This window comes from Emydura macquarii, unplaced genomic scaffold (genome assembly GCF_026122565.2).
Source record: "Emydura macquarii macquarii isolate MOO-44397 ecotype Brisbane River unplaced genomic scaffold, CSIRO-AGI_Emac_v2 contig_2825, whole genome shotgun sequence".
NCBI lineage: Eukaryota > Metazoa > Chordata > Testudines > Chelidae > Emydura > Emydura macquarii.
The window spans coordinates 1325073-1344806 of record NW_027132962.1 but is presented as its reverse complement, the minus strand read 5'-3'; the positions used below and the strand labels follow the sequence as shown (position 1 = coordinate 1344806).

Below are 19734 nucleotides of genomic sequence, written 5' to 3'. Positions count from 1 at the left end.
AGTCCCACACAGAGCTCTGCCTCCTTTTGAAAATATCAACTGTGTAATGGATTTATTTTAGAAGTGTACAGCACACTCATCTGTGGTAAGTAATCAACGTCACCCATATCACAAGAAAGCGAAGTTACTAAAAGCTTCCTGATAAGGATGAAATATTGCAGTCAGTGCCCCGCTAGCTTTGAGTCTATCCACAATTTAGATTGAAAGTTTCTCAAAGTGAGCCACACTTGATTGTACTACACTGTTGAAGGCATTCTGGATTTGCCAGTTTGGGAATCCCTCCGGACAGTTCTGCTGGCTGGGACTTTGACAAAGGAGAAGGAGAAATGTTTCACTTACACAATGATCACAGCATAGAAACAAACAAACTTTTCATGCTGTTAGTGGGTTATTCAGGGTGAGTCTACTTCCACTGGTACACTTGCCACCACCCATCATCAGCCACATACTACCTAAACAGCCATCCACCAGCAAGAAGGCACTAAGGTCCAATGGAGACCTGAGTCCTGCTTCTGGCTCTGTTAGTGACACACCATGTAACCTTGGTGAATTCACTTAACCACTCCTGTGCCTCAGTTTCCCCATCAGTATAGCATAGGGATGATAAATGTTTACCTACCTCTTTAAAGAGCTAGACAAATATGAAGTATTTTATTGTTTAACAAAATATTTTGTAAAGCATTTTAAGACACCAGGAGCATAAAGATGTCATATAGAACTTTAAACCTTTAAATACACACACACACACACACACACACACACACACACACACACACACACACACACAATCACAACCCTACCAAAGCAAGACTGCACACATTTCTCCCACAAGGGAAAGGATAAGAGAATGACCCACTTGTGACAGATGTTGGTCACACAACTTAATTCATTAGTGGAAGGTGCTCAGCTACTATGGTGAGGAGGGCAAAATAAGAACCTATGCAGAGCAGACTAATGGAATGTGAAACCAAATTCTAATCACTTCCTTTTTCTCAGTTTCCAAACCTGGGTTCAGTTTCTAGGTCTGTCACAGACTTCTTGTGCGACTCAGGGCAAATCATTTAAATGCTTTGTGCCTCAGATCCTCATCTATAAAACGGGGATTATACGTTCTTAAATCGGTCTTATCTGCTTTGATTGTAAGCTCACAGGCATCTCTGACTAGGAGTATGCACAGCGCCGAGCACAATGTGGCCCCAATCACAACTATGGCCTCTAGGCACAATTATTTTTTAGCAATATCATATGATTTAACCACAATTTTGGGCAACATTTTCCCCAACAAACTCACTGCTCCCCAATCTCTATACTATTTACCCAATTTTTTAGTAAATAGTGAGACAACCACAGTGGGTTTGTGTTTTTGTAGTTGCTAAGATGCATGATCAGTTTGTATCCATTCAGCAAACAGAATGCCTCCCATCTTGTTTTCTTTAAGAGATCATTACTGGATGCACCTAGTCTCTCTCTCCATTTTATGCTTCTGTGACCACTATTTTCTTAAACCTGACCTCTTTTCAGTCGGAAAGCTTTGCCAAGTGATGATCGAGAGAGAATTGCACATGCGTTCTTTTCCCTACTAATCAGTATACTACGGAAGGCAGGAGCATATCCCTTTGCCAAAACCGTTGGCATACCCTGGCCATGAGCGACCAACCTGGCCAGGGACTGACATGTTTCGTGTAGGTGCACTGCTGGATGTGCAGAGCCCCCAGTCACTTTCCTGAGGCTCCACAAAGACCTGCCCACCATCAAAAGTTGCAACGTCCGGGCCATAGCAATGACACTCTGGCTGAAATGGCATCAGCCTGAAAATGGAAACACCCCAATTCTTCTGGCAAATAATCAGAACTGACACGGTACATCAATGTTGGTTGCGACTTTTGACGTTTAAAATATATTTTGACACAGGAGTTTAAAACCAAAAAGTCTTTCATGGCTGTAGGCTACATCCTTCTGCGTTTGTTTTGTGTGAAGTCAGGATTTTCATCAGTGCAGTTTCTTCCAACACTGAAAAAAGGTCATGTTGGCAGAGTTCACTGCACAGAATAATCAGTTAATTTTTATAATAATATAGCAAGGCCTAATTAATTCCCCACGGGCTTCACCAGACTGGTGAACTATCATTAGAAACCCTGACACAGCAGGAGCTCGAAAGGTGGACAACCACTCATCCAAGCAGCGTGGCAGCTGTGTACCAAAGGCTGCGTACCCACCCTCCTAGGCAGAGCTGGCTAAACTGCAGCATTGGCAAATGCAGTCCATTAGAACGTGCAAAGGGATCGGGGCGTGGGAAGATGTTCTGTGGCGGGATGATTTTCCTGCCACAGAGTCACAGTTTAACATCAAAATCACTGCTGCATAAGATGGGGAGGAGGCACCAGTTACAGAAAAGCAGTACTGCCACTTTCCATCTGTTGAGTTGAAGTGGCTTAGGGTGGCAGGGGACAGGCAGTCAAAGTACTGCATGGGAATGCATGAGTGAAGAACAGAAGGGGGGAAACTGTAGCAGTGATTTCATTCTGGACTTTTGAGAATGAGAGAGGGGGGAAGCTCCATACACACTAGTCTCCGAAACCAGTCAAGGCAAAACAAAGGGCCTAATTTTTCCCCCCTTACTTGTGTTTGCAGGCACTTGCTCACTTGAGCCATCCCATCGACATCCGTAGTACTCCCCACATCAGTAAGTGCTCACCACTGGGGAGGGAGGGGGGTTTAACAAGTGGAAGAATGCATCACCACATCTTTAACCAATGCTAATGCAAAGCCCAGGAAAGCATACAGATGAGGGGTAATAGTGACCACTGTAACCCATAGGTACTAAACCCTAACATATGACAGGGATATTCACCTTGCTAACTCTGATACAGGTCAGGTGCCCGAAGCCAGGAAATAAAGTTCGATCTGTGATAATATTGCCAACTCCAAGTGTCAAAAAAAATCATGAGATTGGCTTAAATTATCATGGGATTTAAAAAAAAAAGAATACATTTGAGGTTCATTTTATTTCCCTTCTGGTATTGGAACATTTGGGTTTCACATTTTTCAAGCTTTTTTCCTACAGCCGTGAGGGCTAGAAACTTAGGGCTAGATTCACAAAGGGACTTAGGTGCCTAATTCCCAGATTCATGCACTGCCGGTATTCACAAAACCCCTGCTCAGCTGCCAGCTCCCCTTAAGCTATCTCGGTGCCTAAATTTTTGCACTAAATGTTCCCTAGGCACACTGCAAAACAAGAACCTGCGGCAGCAAGTATCAGAGCTCAGGTCAACTGACTTGGACACACGGTAGAGACATAAAAATAGCAATGTAGACGTTCCTGGTGGGACTGGAGCCTGGATTCTGAGACCTTCCCACCTTGCCAGGTTTCACAGCCTACGCTGCAGCCGAAGTAGGAATGTCTATTGTGCTAGAAGACCAATCTGCTAAATTCAGACAACTGGTGGGAAGTGTCCCATGGGAAGAAAATCTAAGGGGAAAAGGCGCTCGGGAGATCTGGCAATGTCTCAGGGAAACAATATTGGAGGCACAACTGCAAACTATCCTGATGCAAAGAAAAGAGAGCCATATTGGCTTCTTACTGTCAAGACCTTTATACCTTTAATGACCTGAAAAGCAAAAAAGAATCCTACAAAAAGTGGAAACAGGGATGAATTGCTAAGGAAAAACACAAAAGAATAACACAAGCATGTAGGAACAAAATCAGAAAGGCTGAGGTCCTGTGTAGGTCCTCTACTTAGCAGGGAAGAAGAGCTAATAACTGGGGACATCAAGAAAGCGGAGGTGTTTAATACCCATTTTGCTTCGGTCTTCACTAAAAAGGCTAATGACAACCAGATACTCAACACAATTAATATTAATAAGGAGGAAGAAACACAAACCAAAACAGGTTAAAGCCTATTAGATAAGTTAGATGTATTCAAGTCAGCAGGGCCTGATGAAATTCATCCTAGGGTAAATAAGGAATTAGCTGAAGCAATCTTTGAACCATTTGCGCTACTCTTACCAGCTCTCTCATGTGTCAGATATTGTTACTAGGGGAAACTACAATCCCTGGTTGGAAAGTTATTTGAAAGTTTACAGCCAGTAAAAATATTTACAAAGGGAATGATTTTCCTAGTTTCTTTTCCCTACAAATAAATACCTGGACACCACATGAAGGGAGAAAGAAAATGGAAATGTGGGAAAGAAACAAACCAACTAAGAATACTGCCTAACCCTGCAGTCCTTTGTCATGTAAGCAGCCCACTAATTACAATGCCTGAGAAAGGACTCTAAGAAGAGGCCCATGTTGAGTCAACATCACAACAAGAACACTAAATGACATCGTGCATTAAAGAGAGAAGTTGGGCAAGGTAGTATCTTTTATTGGACCAACTTCTATTCTTCGTGGAAGTTGAATGAACGCAAGATATTACCTCACCCACCTCATCTCTAATATCCTGAGACCAACATGGTACAACAACACTGCATACAAGTTAAGCATTAAGGCAGCATCTTGATGTGAAGATGCAATAACACAATGTATTAAGCCTCAATGTCATCATATGCTGCAGCACAATTCTGTGTCTGTCAATGTCTTGAAGTGATGCTTCTCAAGAGGGATTCTTTAATTGTCCTACAAGCCTGGCTTACTTGCAGAAAACAAGAAAGACCTGTGAATATCCCTCAACTCATGAGTGATGCCAGATACACGGCTCTCCAGGGGCTACAAATATCTGTTTTTATGCAGCATAGTGGGTTGCATAAAGTTGCAATGTGAGCCGGCCAGCCCTGAACTATGCTATACTACTGCAGAGGAGTTTATGGGAAATTTACTTCAAGGGACACATACCATTCTGGCATGCCCAAAATTTGACCTTCCTTCCCTTTCTACTTCCCAAGTCTGTGCAGTTCTTTCCATAATGTGTGTTCATATGCTGCTTATTTTTTCCTACAACTCTTAGTCTGTTATTCATGCTATCTAAAAAATAAAGGCACATGCAATAGAGAGGGTAAAATTGGGGGGGAGGAAATAGATTCAGTTTCCAGTTTTCCAATGGTTAATATAAACAGCCAAGAAAAAATATTATAAACTTGATAAAAATACCTTGAGTATCTTTTCAGCAGCAATGATTATGCTAGATGACACCACGGCAGCCGGATCAGAAAAATCCTTCAGCACGTTTCAACTGTGCCTGACCACCTCAAACTGTCACTTTCGAGCTATCAACATTTACAGCTAAGCTTCCCATTTCAGCACATTTTTGAAATGGCAGGTAGGTACATTTGAAATTCTCTTTTTGTTGAGCCACAGTGGCTCCCAGTGGCCAGTCAGTTTAATGTCCAGATGTAAGATCCTGAGCTAGGAATTGGGGGAGTTAATACAAGATGACTCACCAGATAGTAAGTGCAGAATGGCCTCTCTGTCTTTGTAGCAAATAGAGAGAAATTAAGACAAACACTCCCACTATATTCTTAATGCCAGGGTCATTCTTCAAGCTTATGACACTGAATGATGACATTTAGAGTGTTAAATGATTGACACCTCTTGACCCTCAGTGTGGAAGCTAGTATAGCAATACTTCTTTTCATAGACCCAAAAATGACAGATTTTTACATATGGAACAACAAATAAAGGGTTAATTGACACCCAGACTATAGGCCCATGGGTTACTGGTAAATGCCACTTCAGCTGCTGTTTTGAACAGGCAAGAGATGATCTATTGCTACAAAGTTCTAGCTTGAATCTGTCTTATATCTGGACACAGAGCTGTGGTTAGAGAGGTGGGGATGCTAGTTTCTAAGCCGATTGTCGATATCTAGCTCGTGAAATACATCCTTCTGTGCTTAAAATAAAATGCTAAATCATTTTAAGGAAATCCAAGTGGCTGCTTTGTGAGTCTTTAATCTGTATCTCTGTTCAGGATGCAACATCTCTTTTACAGGTTAATTCTCAGCAGAGTACTACTTTCCTCATAGAATATTTGACTCTGTAGATAATGTCAGAGATCGTAGCAATATAAATAGCCTGGGCCAGATCTCGGGCTCAGCCACATATGTTGCAGTGGTGTACCGGGCCCATTAATCCTCCAAACTCTGGAGAATTTCCCTCAGAGGGGGGTTTCCTGGATGGCACCGAGCTAGGGTAGCAATTCTACACAACACCCCTTCCAGCTTCAGACAAATGAAGTATTCCTGGGTGAAAGAGCATGTCATCAGAGCACACCAGTAATCCCAGATTTCAGAAACAGCTCCTTGGGGTCATACGCAGCTCGGTACAATTTAGAGCAGCCTCAAAGCTGCTCTAAGGACAGATCAGACTGCTTAATTCGATCTAACTTACGTCACTCAGGGGTGTAAAAAAAGACACCCCCTTGAGCAATGCAAGTTACAATGACCTAAGCACAAGCCACGCCAGCACTATGTCCGGTGGGAGATGGTCTCGTGCTGACATAGCTTCCACTCTCGTGGAAGTGGAGTAATTATGCAGACGGGAGAGTGGTCTTCCATTGACATACAGCATCTTCACCAGATGTGCTACAGCAGTACAGCTGCACCGATGTACCGCTTCAAGGGTTGACCTTCCCTAAATTGCCAGATGGCTGAACCAGTCTCCAGCCAATGCCACAATCAAGGAGCTACAAAGGTAGCATAAAGCACAAACCAACCCCTTTGTTGTCGTGCCAGTCTCCCTATTTTTCCAGTTCAAATACCAGATTAATATCTGGTATAAGCATTTCTATTCCCACTCAAGCCCAAAAAGGCAATTAATTCCTGTGCAACTAGCCAATGAATCTGTTCCAATCAATTGCAAAAGATATACTAGTTCATGATGATGGGGAGTGGGTAGTGTGTTTACATGCAGTGGAATATTTATTATCAAACACAAGGAGTAAACCATGAAGGAAAGTAAACAAAAACGTAGAAAGCTAGAGAATCATTTTCATTTTGTACTGGAATTTTAGAATGCACCTATGCCATGCACTACCGCATATGCAATACAAAAACCACATATGGGTTTAGTTCTAAAACAGCGTATCAGTCACACTTTCTATTAAGGGAACATTTATAAAGGGATAAATGATTCTGAGATGTTCTAAATAGGTTACAGACATGATTAGTATGTGTTATAGATGATTATGAGTCCATTAATAGTTGTTTGGATGGTTCTAAGCAATCCATTGGTCTGTGTAATAATATTTAACACTAGATTAACCATGGATTAAACACATCTATCAATCATTTATACTCCATCTATGAATATACCATTAATATAACGCGACTCTCCTAGGTCAATAATGAAAGCTTGTAACCAACCCTGCCCATCAAGACTAATTCTCCCCAAACGATCCATTTCTCAAGTCAGACTCTTCTCAGGCACTCAGGATAAAAACCTGGCAGCATGCCCCTGAAGGTCAACAGACTCATGCTCTTTTGGGTCATCAGAGAACTCAAATCTCTAGTCTCGTTATGTGGATTCGTGTGTGTGAAGCTACATGATGTAGCTTTCCATCACCTGTTATATGGCTCTAGGGAGATGTACTTTCCCCATTTGCTCATTTAGCTTTAAGAATCATTCCTCTAATGTAAGTCCATCTAGCAGGCATCGGGGCACTGTCATTAGTTTAAAAAGCTATGAGGTGGTAACACTCTCTTTTCAGCACGCGTAGTGAAAACATCTCTACTGTACACTCTGCATAATATAAACAAAATCCTTATACTCAACCCTAAAGATATGCACCAGATGGAAGGTCAAATTTGGAGCATATGGTCAGAGAACAATCTGAATTCTAGCTCTGTCCTCAGATTTAGACCATTGCACAATACTTATTCTACTTCTATTCTATCTTCAAGTGTAGCTATTGATGCCAACATTTCTACAAGAAAACAGTCAGACCCAAGTTATAGCTGGGATTAGCGAACACATTACATATTACTTACACTTACACACACACCCCGCCCCCAACAGGTATTAGGTGCATTGTATTAAAATATGCGTAGGCATCTCAAAGTTATGTTAACTGAATGCATTATGCTACTCCCACAATTCTGTTCACTTGTGCTAAGTGTCCCATAACACTTTGCAAAGCTGAAGTCAGATATGGCATGGGGAAAATACACAGCCTGTCAAAGACAAAAGATACGTTAATGCTCTACCCTGTTAACAAGCTTGGCCAACTAGCTTGGAATGTAGTGTCCAAAAGAGAGGTAAGAAAAGATACACCATGGTACCAGAAAAAACAAGGTAAAAAATTGATTGGTAAATTTTAGGTTTGGGTGACATATACAGTGCTTTTAGCTCATAAAAACTTACTATAAACATGGCTGGTTTTGAATGCATGTTTTCAAGCACACCTTTGTGTAAGGTGAACCGTATGTTGTGAGAAATAGCTTCCCAGAGGGAGTGGTATGTATCCTTCCTTTTTGTATTGTACTACATAGCCAGACAATAAATTGGCTAAGCTCGACTATTTGGCCTCTTGAACATTTTTAATGTCAAACCACAAATGTCATCAAAAATCAATTAGCTACAGACTTTTAGGAATAGATGCATGAAATGTTTGCAATTAAGTGCAAAACTACGCAACACTGACTTCTTTGACAATATCCAAATTGTTATTACAAACTTAAATCATGAACTTTTTGAGTAAACCTGGACCCAGATTCAAGTAGAAGTGGACAAAACTGGAATCCTGAATGCAGGGGGAGAGGGAGCATATTTAGAAAATTAAGTCAAAGATAGTCTTCCTAGTGATTCCACTGAACCAGACACTTTTCACTCATGCACGTAAATGCTTCCTAGAAGAGTTTTCTAGCTTTGGTGGTTTTAAAAATACATGAAGTGAGACATGCAATTTTACCGCAAGATTTTTATTTGGGCATCTTTAGCTGCGATATAAAACATTTGGGGAGAGGCTTTCAAAAGTATCAAAGAGAGTTAGGCATCCAAGGGCCACAGAAACTGCTGTTAGGCAACTTTAAAAATTCCATTCTTGGGGAATATAAATTCAACTGGATGCAGCTCAGTGGAGAGTCCCTGGATGGAGTTAGCACCAAGTCTCATCAGTGCCCTGTGTTTGTTGATAAGCAACACAACAGCATTCAACATAATTATTTTATAGCTTAAAAAAAACCACCACTGTGATGTGACCATGCTTTAAAAAAAAAAAAAAAAAAAAAAAAAAAAAACCAACAAGCACCCATATTGTTTCATGGTTTTGACACTGGTCATTGTTCACCCTTCTGCTTTCTCACCATCACATGTTACACTTAGGTCCCAATCCTGCAAAGAGTGTGGCACATGTTTAACTTTAAGCACATTAAACAGTCTCACGCTGCTCAGTGCTTAAAGTGAAGCTAAGTTAAGTTACTCACATGCCTAAAGTTTAGCATGCTGCAAACATTTATATGCATCAAGGACTTGTGAGATGGTCAGAAAATGAAAAAAAAATAGGGTAGAAAAAAAAAATCAAACTTCTTTGTCAAATCTCATATTAGAAAAAAAATTATTTTTTAACATTTCCAGCTAACTGTAATTGGAAACACAACAGGACAGGGACAATGCCTTTCTATGACCTCTGTGAAGCACCTAGTACATGGTGGGGTACACAGTAATGTGCCTTGACGCAACAATGGACACTCACACGGCACTGATCCTGTTCCATTGAAGTAAATAGCAAAATTGCCATCAATTTCAATGGCATGGGAATAAACCTTAAATTACTAAAAAGCTATACACAAAGTAATTTGGCAAGTATAGAAGTTTTGGGGAAGGCTTTGCTGTAGCATCCCCATTCCTGTGTACTGCATTCCTTTCTTTAGCACTACTTAAAATCCTTTAGTATGTCTGTCATTCTTCATTCAAAAATATTCACACAGGAAAAAAAAGTGTATCCCAATGTTAACATGTCCCTCAATGTCTCAGAATGCATTTACCCAGGCTGTACTTTGAATAAAGGGGCCAGATCCTCAATTGCTGTAGATCAGCTTAGCTCTGTTAATGACACTGGAGCCATGCCCTGTTTCACACCAAGGTAGGAAGTGGCTCCTCAGTGCCCCAGGATGGGATACACTAAAATGAGAAGCAAAATTACAAGCTAACAGAGAAACAATTTAGAAATAAGGAGGGATGAGCTTCTTCATTGTGGTGTATTATGTAGTACTATAGGAATTCAGTTTCACAATTCTGCTTTAAACTATTGTAAATCACAGACACCCATAATGCTGGAGGACAGTAGATTAGTGTGGGGACAGGGGCAAATTTGAGTCTAAAGGGCAGGACATCTAAGGGACAGTGGAGACCTTTACGCAAATCTGTGGCATTGCAGTCCGAAGGGCCAAATTGGTATGTGTGTTTGATGCTGTACCATTCTGAATTACAGTATACAGGAAATATCAAATGTATAGGAGAATTTACCTTTGTTTTCAAAAATGAAATGTTATACAAAGCACCTTCTGTCTCAAAAACTCAGGGAGTTCTTTGGATAAACCAGAACCTAGATCCAGAAGTCTCTGGCATTGGCTTTGCAAAATCAAAACCCAGAAGGACAAAGTTTTGCAGTACCATCCCTAGTTTTACCCTTCTCGGAGTCTTGTATTCTCTCACATAAATTCCATGAGGCATTCAGAATTCGCATAAATTCTTTCTAAATCTTGATTCTTCCATTGGTTATTTGTTCAAGTAGATTTCTTAGCATTTGGGCTGACACAATGCTGCAACTGGCATGCCCTTAATTACCACATCCTTTTACTCAAAAAACACTAATTGAGTCGTGATCTCACTGAAAATGCAACCTAACCTGTTTTCCTACTTCATCAGGTACTGCAAGTAAAAAATAATGGCACTTGCAATTAACCAAAGACCAGAAATCTATCCTGCCCTTTGGCCCATTATGGGTAAAAGGTCAATTAAAGAGTAAAGTGAATAAGTGTGTTTCAAGTGAACCAGCTACAGGAACAAGTCAGATGTAGTTTTTTGGGGTTTTTTGTACAAGAAGAAGAAATTACCTTTCAACACCAGGCTGGAGAAACTGGCAAAAGTATGTGAAATCTTATTTTCTAAAGATCAAGAATCAGAAGCAATATTGCACATATACAAGGCAAAACAATATGCACCTACTGAATGGTCTCTGGATAGCAGGGCACCTTTGAATTTTCAAGGTGAGCAGGAATTTGTAGCTATTGTAGTGCTGCAGGAATTAAATGAGTGACCAGTTTGAGCACAGTGAAAAGGGAGAGGGGAAAAGAAGTCAGATCAATGACTCAAATCAAGTAAACAAAAAAAAGTCACTGTTGTTATCTGTCCAGCCCTGCTGGGGAATGTGAGTTTTTCCCCCTAACACCATACCAATCATTTGAGCTTTATTCATTTAGGGTGAAGTTCACTCCAGATCAAAAGGTCTGATCAAGATCTTCTGATCAATGAAACCTCACTGGAGTCCCCTCTCACTCACTCTCACACACACCCATTCACATACCTGAGGGGTGAAATTCACAGTAGTGCAGAAACCAGTCCAATGTCCTCCACCCACTGATGTCATGAATGGAGGCTGTATGTGTGGGAGTGGTTAAGGGAGAAGCAGCCAGGCAAGAGCACATTTGCACGCCCAGAAAACAACAGAAGGTGTATCTCTATGATGGCCCTGCTTAGCCAGGAATGGAGGATGGTAATACAGTTTAGAGTGACACACCCTACACAGCCTCACACCCTGGCCCCAATTTGAGGATAGGGGGACCCACCTTTGCTTCACCCACAGAAGAACCTGCCAACAAAGTCATTTTATTAGAAGTCATTTCTAGAGCAACACAAAGTCAAAACATTCTTCTCATTTTGCTATTGGGGAAACAAAACCCAGCAGTGAGATGTCTATGGACCATTTCATGAACATGTAACTTGACATGACCTAGAGCAGGGGTGGGGAACCTTTTTTCTGGCAAGGGCCTGATGGTGGCCCTGGCGGCGGGGGGGCAATCGGCGGCGGCGCGCATTCACGGCGGCGGCGGGGTTCCGGGGGGGGGGGGGGGGGGCAGTGCCCGCCGCCGAATTCCCCCCGCTGCTGAAAAGGGGCAAACAGTATAGGCAAACAGAGGAATAAAGCCTGAATGTGGTATTGTCTTGGCTTTATCTCATTTTATGCTTGAACACTGAACAAGGTATCAGAAGTCAGTTAGCTCTTGTAGGTACCTGAAAATCAGAAACTAAAGATATTGGGGAGGGAAATCCAACCACACATGCATCCATCACAGACAATGCATTGCAGCAACCCTTCAGCAAAGCTGCTAAAAGATTGTCACAATGTTTCTGCAGGACTGGGGTGTCTCCAGCATGTTTCACCCAGAAAGAGATAAAACAATTCAGCCAGGACAGTACGTGCCTGTCAGGGTACTCACTGCATTAAGAGGGAAAAAAATAATGGGAGCAATAAAGCAAATGAAAAAGTAAGGTATCATTGCTAAAGGCACAGAGCCCACAAGCAGCATGGTAGTCACTGAGAAGTCAGGTAAGCTTGTATAGACCCAAGCAACTTAAATACAGTAGTGAAAAAAGCTCACTACCAAATGGCTTGGCAAAAGCAAAAATATTCTCAGTATTTGATGCCAAAGAGGGTGTGTCTACACTGATTCCACTGCATCAATCCAGCGTGGCAGTGTAGACCAGGCCTAGCCACTGGACACAGGAAAGCAGCTACCTCACCATATTTTGGACAGCAGCTGATAGATACAGATGGCTGAGAATGCCTTTTGGGATCAAACCCGCAGCAGAAGAATATTGATCCTGCCAACAAGACATGCTAACGGAACTCCCAGGGATCAGTGTCATAGCTCGTGACATTCTGAAGTACAGACTCAAAGAGAACATGGCAGAAGCTGTGTCAGATCATGACCACAACCTCATCTGTCTGCTAGAGCCAAGGAAGTAAATCTCAAATGAAATACAAACCAAATGCAATTGCCTGCAGTACAAAACCTGGGACACTTGCTGATCTCCCAAGGACTACAACCTGACCCTGAAAAGATAAAAAGCAATACAGCAGATGCCCTTTGCACTGTCTTGGCACTCTCTCTTTATATGCTTAAATACTAAACACACAGAGAACTCAGATAGAATATTGTTTTATCAAAAGAGTATTGTCAATGACTCAGAAGGACTTTATGATGCTCTTTTGTTCTCAGCTATTGATAGAGTGGCTTCTACGTCCCCTCTTCCCTGGCATTGACCTAATAGGCCACCCTAGTTTCCTGATGATCTGTGACAAGTGAAGCAGGAGGGAAGCCACCTACAGTGCCATCGGCAGAAGTCTCATGCTGAAGCTGGTTGAGTAGATTGTTTTGATCCCAGTCAAACACTCCATATAGGGCTTAGAATTGCCCTGTTACACGCTTTCTCACAAGCTTTCCCCAACAAGGGATGCTCATATCAGGTTGATAATTCACAAGTCCATCCATTTCAAAAGGTTATTTCTGAGGGAGAGGCCTTAACATTTTTTCCCTGGCCTAGTAACCTGCCCTCCTGGAGGGAGACATTAGCAATCTCCATTAAAAACAAACATAGCACTTACCTGCTGGTCTGTATCAGTCAGAACAGACACGGATCTGATCAACAAGTAGTCCAAAACTGCCTTGGTATAGCCAGAACCTCAGAGAGTGACACTTGCTAAAACTCAAGCAGAGGAGACTCCTTATTTGACTGTTCAAGCCCCTGTTCTGATGTTGTGAAATGAGAAATTTCATCTGCAAAGTAACGAGAAAATTCTCACAGTGGTGGAAGAGGTTGAGTCTGTAACTAAGTGGGAAAAAAACATGGATTAATCATGCTACCAGCACCTGGAATAGATCTACTCTTTGGTATTTTGCAAATGACTGGAGGGTGGAGGGAAGAATGGGGAAACTGAGGCACAGAGCAGGTCATGGAGGGCCTAGACGATAGGACACTGGACTAGGACTACGGAGACCAGGTTTCTATTTCTGGCTTTGCCACTGGCCTGCTACGTGTCCTTGAACATGTCACTTCACTGTCTTGTGCCTCAGTTTCCCCATCTGTAAAAATAGGGCTAATACACTGACCTCCCTTTGAGCTCTGCTGATAAGAGCTAGGTATTATTATTCCTCAAAGTCATGCAGAAAATTAAAGCCTTTAGCCATAAAGTCCAGAGAAATCCTAATAGATTGGGGGCGGTGGTCATCTATGCCTCTTTTGGAGGCCAAAGAATAATTTTTTTCCCCTAGTTGACACCTAATGATATAAGTCTGTACATTGCAATGACCTTCCTTAATGAATGAAGGGGACTGAGTAAGCATCCCAGCAACATTCCTTTGGCCAAATGATGAGTAATCACTGCAGAATGTCTTTCTCTCTTCCAAGGGTTGTTAAGCATGATGAGAATCAAACCCAGGTCCTTCACATTTCAGATTATGCGCACAGCTACAGGTTCTATGTACTCACATTGAAGTGTCCCCCAGTTGTTAGACATTAATGAGGGTACACGGACTTCTCAAAGTATTCAAGTTTAGCCTGGAATTTCACCTAGAAGCTGCATGAACATTAGTTGAAATAAAGCAAACATTATAAGAGACATTTTTTCCTGGTTCAAATTCACCTTTCATGCACTGGGACATTAGGGCATCTGCCACTGTTATACACACATCATTTAACACATATAATGAGAAAACATTCTGATGGGACTGTTCACTTTCTTGAGGGATAGTCGCACAAGTGAAACATTCAGAAACTACTTGGCAGCTCCCAGTGATCATGATAAATTAGTTCACTCCCAGCAAAACAAAGAGAAAGAGCTTTTAGTATGTAAAGCTGAAAGAAATTTCTGATCATCAGTAAAGAAAAGCCACATGATCATTAGATGAACACACCCAAGTGGAATTAGAAGTACTTGGCTAGGCCATAGACAGCACCATCCTTCTAATACCCCCACAGATTTTATTAGATTATTACAAGGAAAGCTAAATTTTATTAAAATGTTGGGGGTACCCAAAACATTTGCAAATTTGGAGCCTCCTAAAAATCAAGAAAACATATAATAACCAAATGCCAGACTGGGGACACAAGCATTTCAGACTAAAGAAGGTTTCATAAAATTGGAATGTCAAAAATCAGGGACTATTATGCATAAGTGTGTGCTTGATGCTTTACAGTACAGCTGAAAAGACAAGGTTCCTGCCCCAGAAGGGTTGCAATCTATGGATCTGATTTTGTTAAGTGGATGGAACACTGGACTGAGACACAAGAGACCTCAGTTCTATCCCTAGCTCAGCCACTGGTCTGCTCGGTGACCTTGGGCAAGTCACTTCACCCCTCAGTTTCCTGATCAGTAAAATGGGGCTGTTACCTCCTTTGTAAAGTGCTTTGAGCTCGATTAATGAAAAGTGCTGAGAGAGCCAGGCCTTATTACTAAATTATGCGCACCTGCACTTCCCACTGACTTCAGGTGGGATTTTAGGTTCTCAGAACCACTGAAAATCAAGCCTTAATATTAGATGTGATACTTTAAGAGGCGGTAACAAATCTTCAGGAGGAGATGGAGGCAGCAGACACATACATGAAGCCATCAGGAAACTGCAAATAGTACAGCAAACTGCAGTACATCTCCTCCGCAACCAAGGGCTACCACAAACATTTGTTGAGACCTGTCCTCTTTCTACACTGGCTTCCCATAGACTACAGAGTCAAATCCAAATATCTCAGTCTTTATTGTCAAGGCACTAATGGGTCAAAGATATCTAGAATATAAAGACTACAGCTGAGAGATGGAGACTATGGTCCATAACTCCACTACTCAGACAACATGGGACTGTCTACCACAATGTTAAAGTTTGTCTGTTCAGGAGCCAGAGCTTTCCCAGGGCCTAGCCCTAAACTGTGGGATGAGCTCTCCCAAGAACTAAGGATCACCACCACCTTCTGATCCAAATGCAAGGCACACGTCAACCTGCCTTCTCGAATATAAACGCACAACAGCAAGTACATTTTTTTTAAAAAGTCCCTACCCTGAACACACAGCTCTGTCCTTGGTGAGAGAGAGAGAGAACAAGTCACATATGATAGATATAAAATGGCTAGGTGGTGCAACAATATACACTATGGGGGTGTGATTTCTAAAGTGCTCCAATATGTGACACACTAACTAGCCAGACTAAACCCTGCAAGCACACATGGAAAGTTCCCTGGTGTACATTAACATAGTGCTTCAGAAATCACACACCCCTGTTCATTGCCACAAAACATAGACAAACTCTTAGTCTCATCACTTAATGCATTACTGGAAAGTGCTCCAATACTGTCTTAGGGTGATATAAGAACCTATGCAGAATAGAATATAGAACAGAACTGGCTGTTTTCAAACATATAAAAACAACAAGATTTCTACCCCTAATCTAATCGTTTGAAAATCCTACTTTCGGGGATGATTCAAACATGAAACATGTCTCCCAGTCACACAGACCTTTTTTTAAAAGGAAAGGTTTGGTGTCTTTGTTATTCCATCAAAGGAAAGAAAAGCAGCTTTGGAAGAAAGAAGTTAGGCCACTATCCAAGTTACAGTACTAATTTTTTGTGGGTAAAAAAAGAAGTCATTCCTGGCAGGAATACATTTCAAAATTCAATCATTCAAAAAAGTTCAATAATTATCAAGGACATATGGTAATACTAGCCACTGTAGAATATTCTAGGCAGCCCAATACTTAACTGCAACTGCTAAATACTAATCAATAAAAACCTGATCTGACAATATTTTCATGAATGTAAATATTAAGTTCTGTTCACATGATAGTCAGTCCTTGGAAGAATTTTAAAACCCCATTTAGCAAAATAAGTGATTCTAAGTTTTGACTGTGATCAGCCAATGGTACTGACCTGGAACAGATATGAAGCTTTCAAAATGCAGTGAGAAAGGTCTTACTTACAAGGCTGAAAGGAGAATCAGGCCCCTTTGCTCCATCCAACAGCAGAAAGTCACTTGCTTCTTTTCCACACCATTTAAAAAAAAAGGTTCCTACGAAACTTGAGGGGAATATAATTTGCATACTGTACTGTGTCTAAAAAGCATGGTTATCTACAGTGTTTCCACCTCCTATTACTGAGTGCAACAGTTTTGGCCACAACTGCAAATAATCTCATGATGGTGTGAAAGAAATCTGAACATCACCTCTAGACAGAGTCCTAATGACTTCAGCTTTTTTAGAAAACAAGCTTCATTCTCACAGGTGTTTCATTAGCACTTATGGTACTGGATACCTCAGACACTGCTAATGAGCTAAAATACCTCACCTGTAGGTCAACAGTTTGACCCCTGCCTAGCTCAGCAGGGATTAAAAGATGTTCCCAGGGCATGGATATTTGATAGTCCCTACATGAGATGTGTTTGGTGAGACCCAGTTCCAGTATCACAAATGTATTGCTATGCTTAGACTGGAAAAGCTTCAGAGCAGGGACTCCCTTACTCTGTGTGTTTATACAATGCCTAGTACTGTTCAAAAGGCACAGAATGCATCTGGATTCATTTAGTTTGGAGATCATCTTAAATGGAGACAACTGAGCTTGCCTTATGGGTGGCTTAGTAATGTTATTGCTAGACAGTAGAGCTTGGAACCCAAAGCCCTGGGCTGGCTGAAAGTTTTCCATTGACCCTCTCCTTCCCCACCCCACAGAGGATTTTGGATTAAAAGAAAACTGACAAAGTGGCTACTTTCCTTGACAAGTTTTTGATTTTTTTTTAGTGGAAATCCATTTTTTTCCCCCAGTTTCTGGCAGTTCTCAGCCAAAAAAGTCCACTTACCACAGTTTTTGAATTTCCAATAAAAACTAAACATTTTCCACAGAAAGTTATGATAAACTTTTTTTTTTCCTCATTTTTATCAAAGGGGGGAAATCCCTAGCATTTTCCAGCCAGCTCCATAAAGGCCTTATGTACATTACAGTTTCCCCACTGTTAGGAAACCACTTCCAGACGGTATTTTTTAAAAATCACATCTGCAAACAGCACTGCTCTCAGTACATACATGGCCTTCCAATCACCTCTTCTTGACAAACTAAAAACAAAGGCTGAGGGCCAGCTTCAGAGCAGAGTCCAAGTGGGGCTGATTCTCTGTTGTGCTGTGCTCTCTGTGCTTTGAGCAGAGGGTCGGAATAGATGATCTCCTGAGGTCCCTTCCAACTCTATGAGTCTCTTTACATTACTCTCTGGTGCTTTAATGGGGGTGGGGAGGAACACAAGCAGACCTGGCCCTAGGAGAAACCTCCTGCATAATTGAAGTAATTCAAAAGTGCTGAGCACCCAGTTGCTGTCGTTGACTTCACTGAGAGTTGGTGGAGGCTCAGCACTTCTAAATCAGGGGCCTGAGTTTCAGGTGTTGAAATATGAACTCTAAAACCACCTAACCTTCGGTACCCATTTTTAAACTCTTAACCAAGTGGGCAGGAGAAGTATGAGGATGAGAGATAAACAGCTGCCCCCTCACCCTCCAGTTCCACCCTCAAAACTAATTAAACCCTAGTGTAAGTAGGTGCAACTCCCATTAAGTTCAATAGAAATTTTACTTATTCTAGGAGCTGAGTTTTCCCCCATGGAATAAAAATCAAAATTTCCCACTTGTAACTTTTGTTACTGTTCACCTCACTGCTCCGTCTGTGTGGAGAACCGCATTTATAGCTCTCTTTTGAAATAGGTTGGTGAATTTGTGTTAAAGATCTGTTGGCATTTGTTTCTAGTACATCATTATATGATAACTTCGATGACAGTTTTGCTCTAACAAGAAGCCGAATAAGGAGTAGAGAAATTGGTTCAATGGTCGTTACGGTACCTTACAGATCTTAAGTAACCCAGTAGTCACACAACACAGTACACTGAGTATTAACAGCCATTTTAGTTTTGGTGATGAATTAAGAAGCACTCTGAGAAGTAAAGATGCAGTAATGATGTAGTTCAAAAAAATGCTGCATCTGTTTCTTTTGTAATAAAATTACTGCTTGCTTCAAAAGGAGAAGAAAATGGTTCAAGTGTAATTTTATTTCCTGGGAGGCACTTTTCACGGCTGACAATTGAAACCATTAGTTATCTGCTGCTTGGCTTTATTTATTTAATTTTATTTTATTTTTGGTGGCTTCTCAGGCTGAGCCGTACTGTATGAAGGTCCTGAGAAAGCAAAACGAGTGTGCAGTAAAAATCTTCATACATAGGGCAGGATAAAGTCAAGGGAAATTCTTGAAGAAGGGATTGGAAGAAGGGCAATGGAGAGCAAGAGTAGGGTCTGATGAGGAGATTACCTGGCACAGTCATGATTCATGTGATGATGAGAACACCAGCCACCGTGCTAGGGAGGCATGTTTTATTTTCCTCTGGGGAGTGGAATGTCATTTCAGGCAAATGAGATAAGGCAGGCCCTTGATGAAGATAATCATGTAGTGGGGCTTAGCTGAAAACCATGAATTTACTCATGGCAAGTCTACGCAGGGCAGCACACGCATGCTAGCTCTGCTCGAGCAAGTGCCTAAAATAGCAGCACAGCTGCTGCTGCTGCACAGGCAGTGGTTCATACTAGCTGCCCAAGCACACACCAGGAGATCAGGCAGGATTGTACTCAGGCGACTCACCCCATTCATTGGCGCAGCAGAGCTGCACTAACGTGCATATTTTTCTTATACTGGAATTTGCACCTCCCTACTGCTGTGTAGACATACCCTAAGTTTCACAACACCCTGGTGAGGTACCGTCGGTAGCAGATGGGTAACATGAGGCACAC

The 19734-nt window shown here is 41.6% G+C and overlaps 1 long non-coding RNA gene across 2 annotated transcripts in view; it reads right to left on the bottom strand.

Annotated features, from left to right (window-relative positions):
• LOC137166292 (uncharacterized) overlaps window positions 1-19734 on the bottom strand; it is a 55776-nt gene that overhangs the window by 35904 nt on the left and 138 nt on the right. The window contains exons 1-2 of one of the 2 annotated variants that reach the window (XR_010923632.1): window positions 16900-17036; window positions 13542-13713 (exon numbers count right to left, since the gene is read on the bottom strand). This is a non-coding gene — a long non-coding RNA (uncharacterized lncRNA). Of the gene's footprint in view, window positions 1-13541; window positions 13714-16899; window positions 17037-19734 lie in introns of those variants that run through there. The other variant, XR_010923633.1, reaches the window with a different exon arrangement.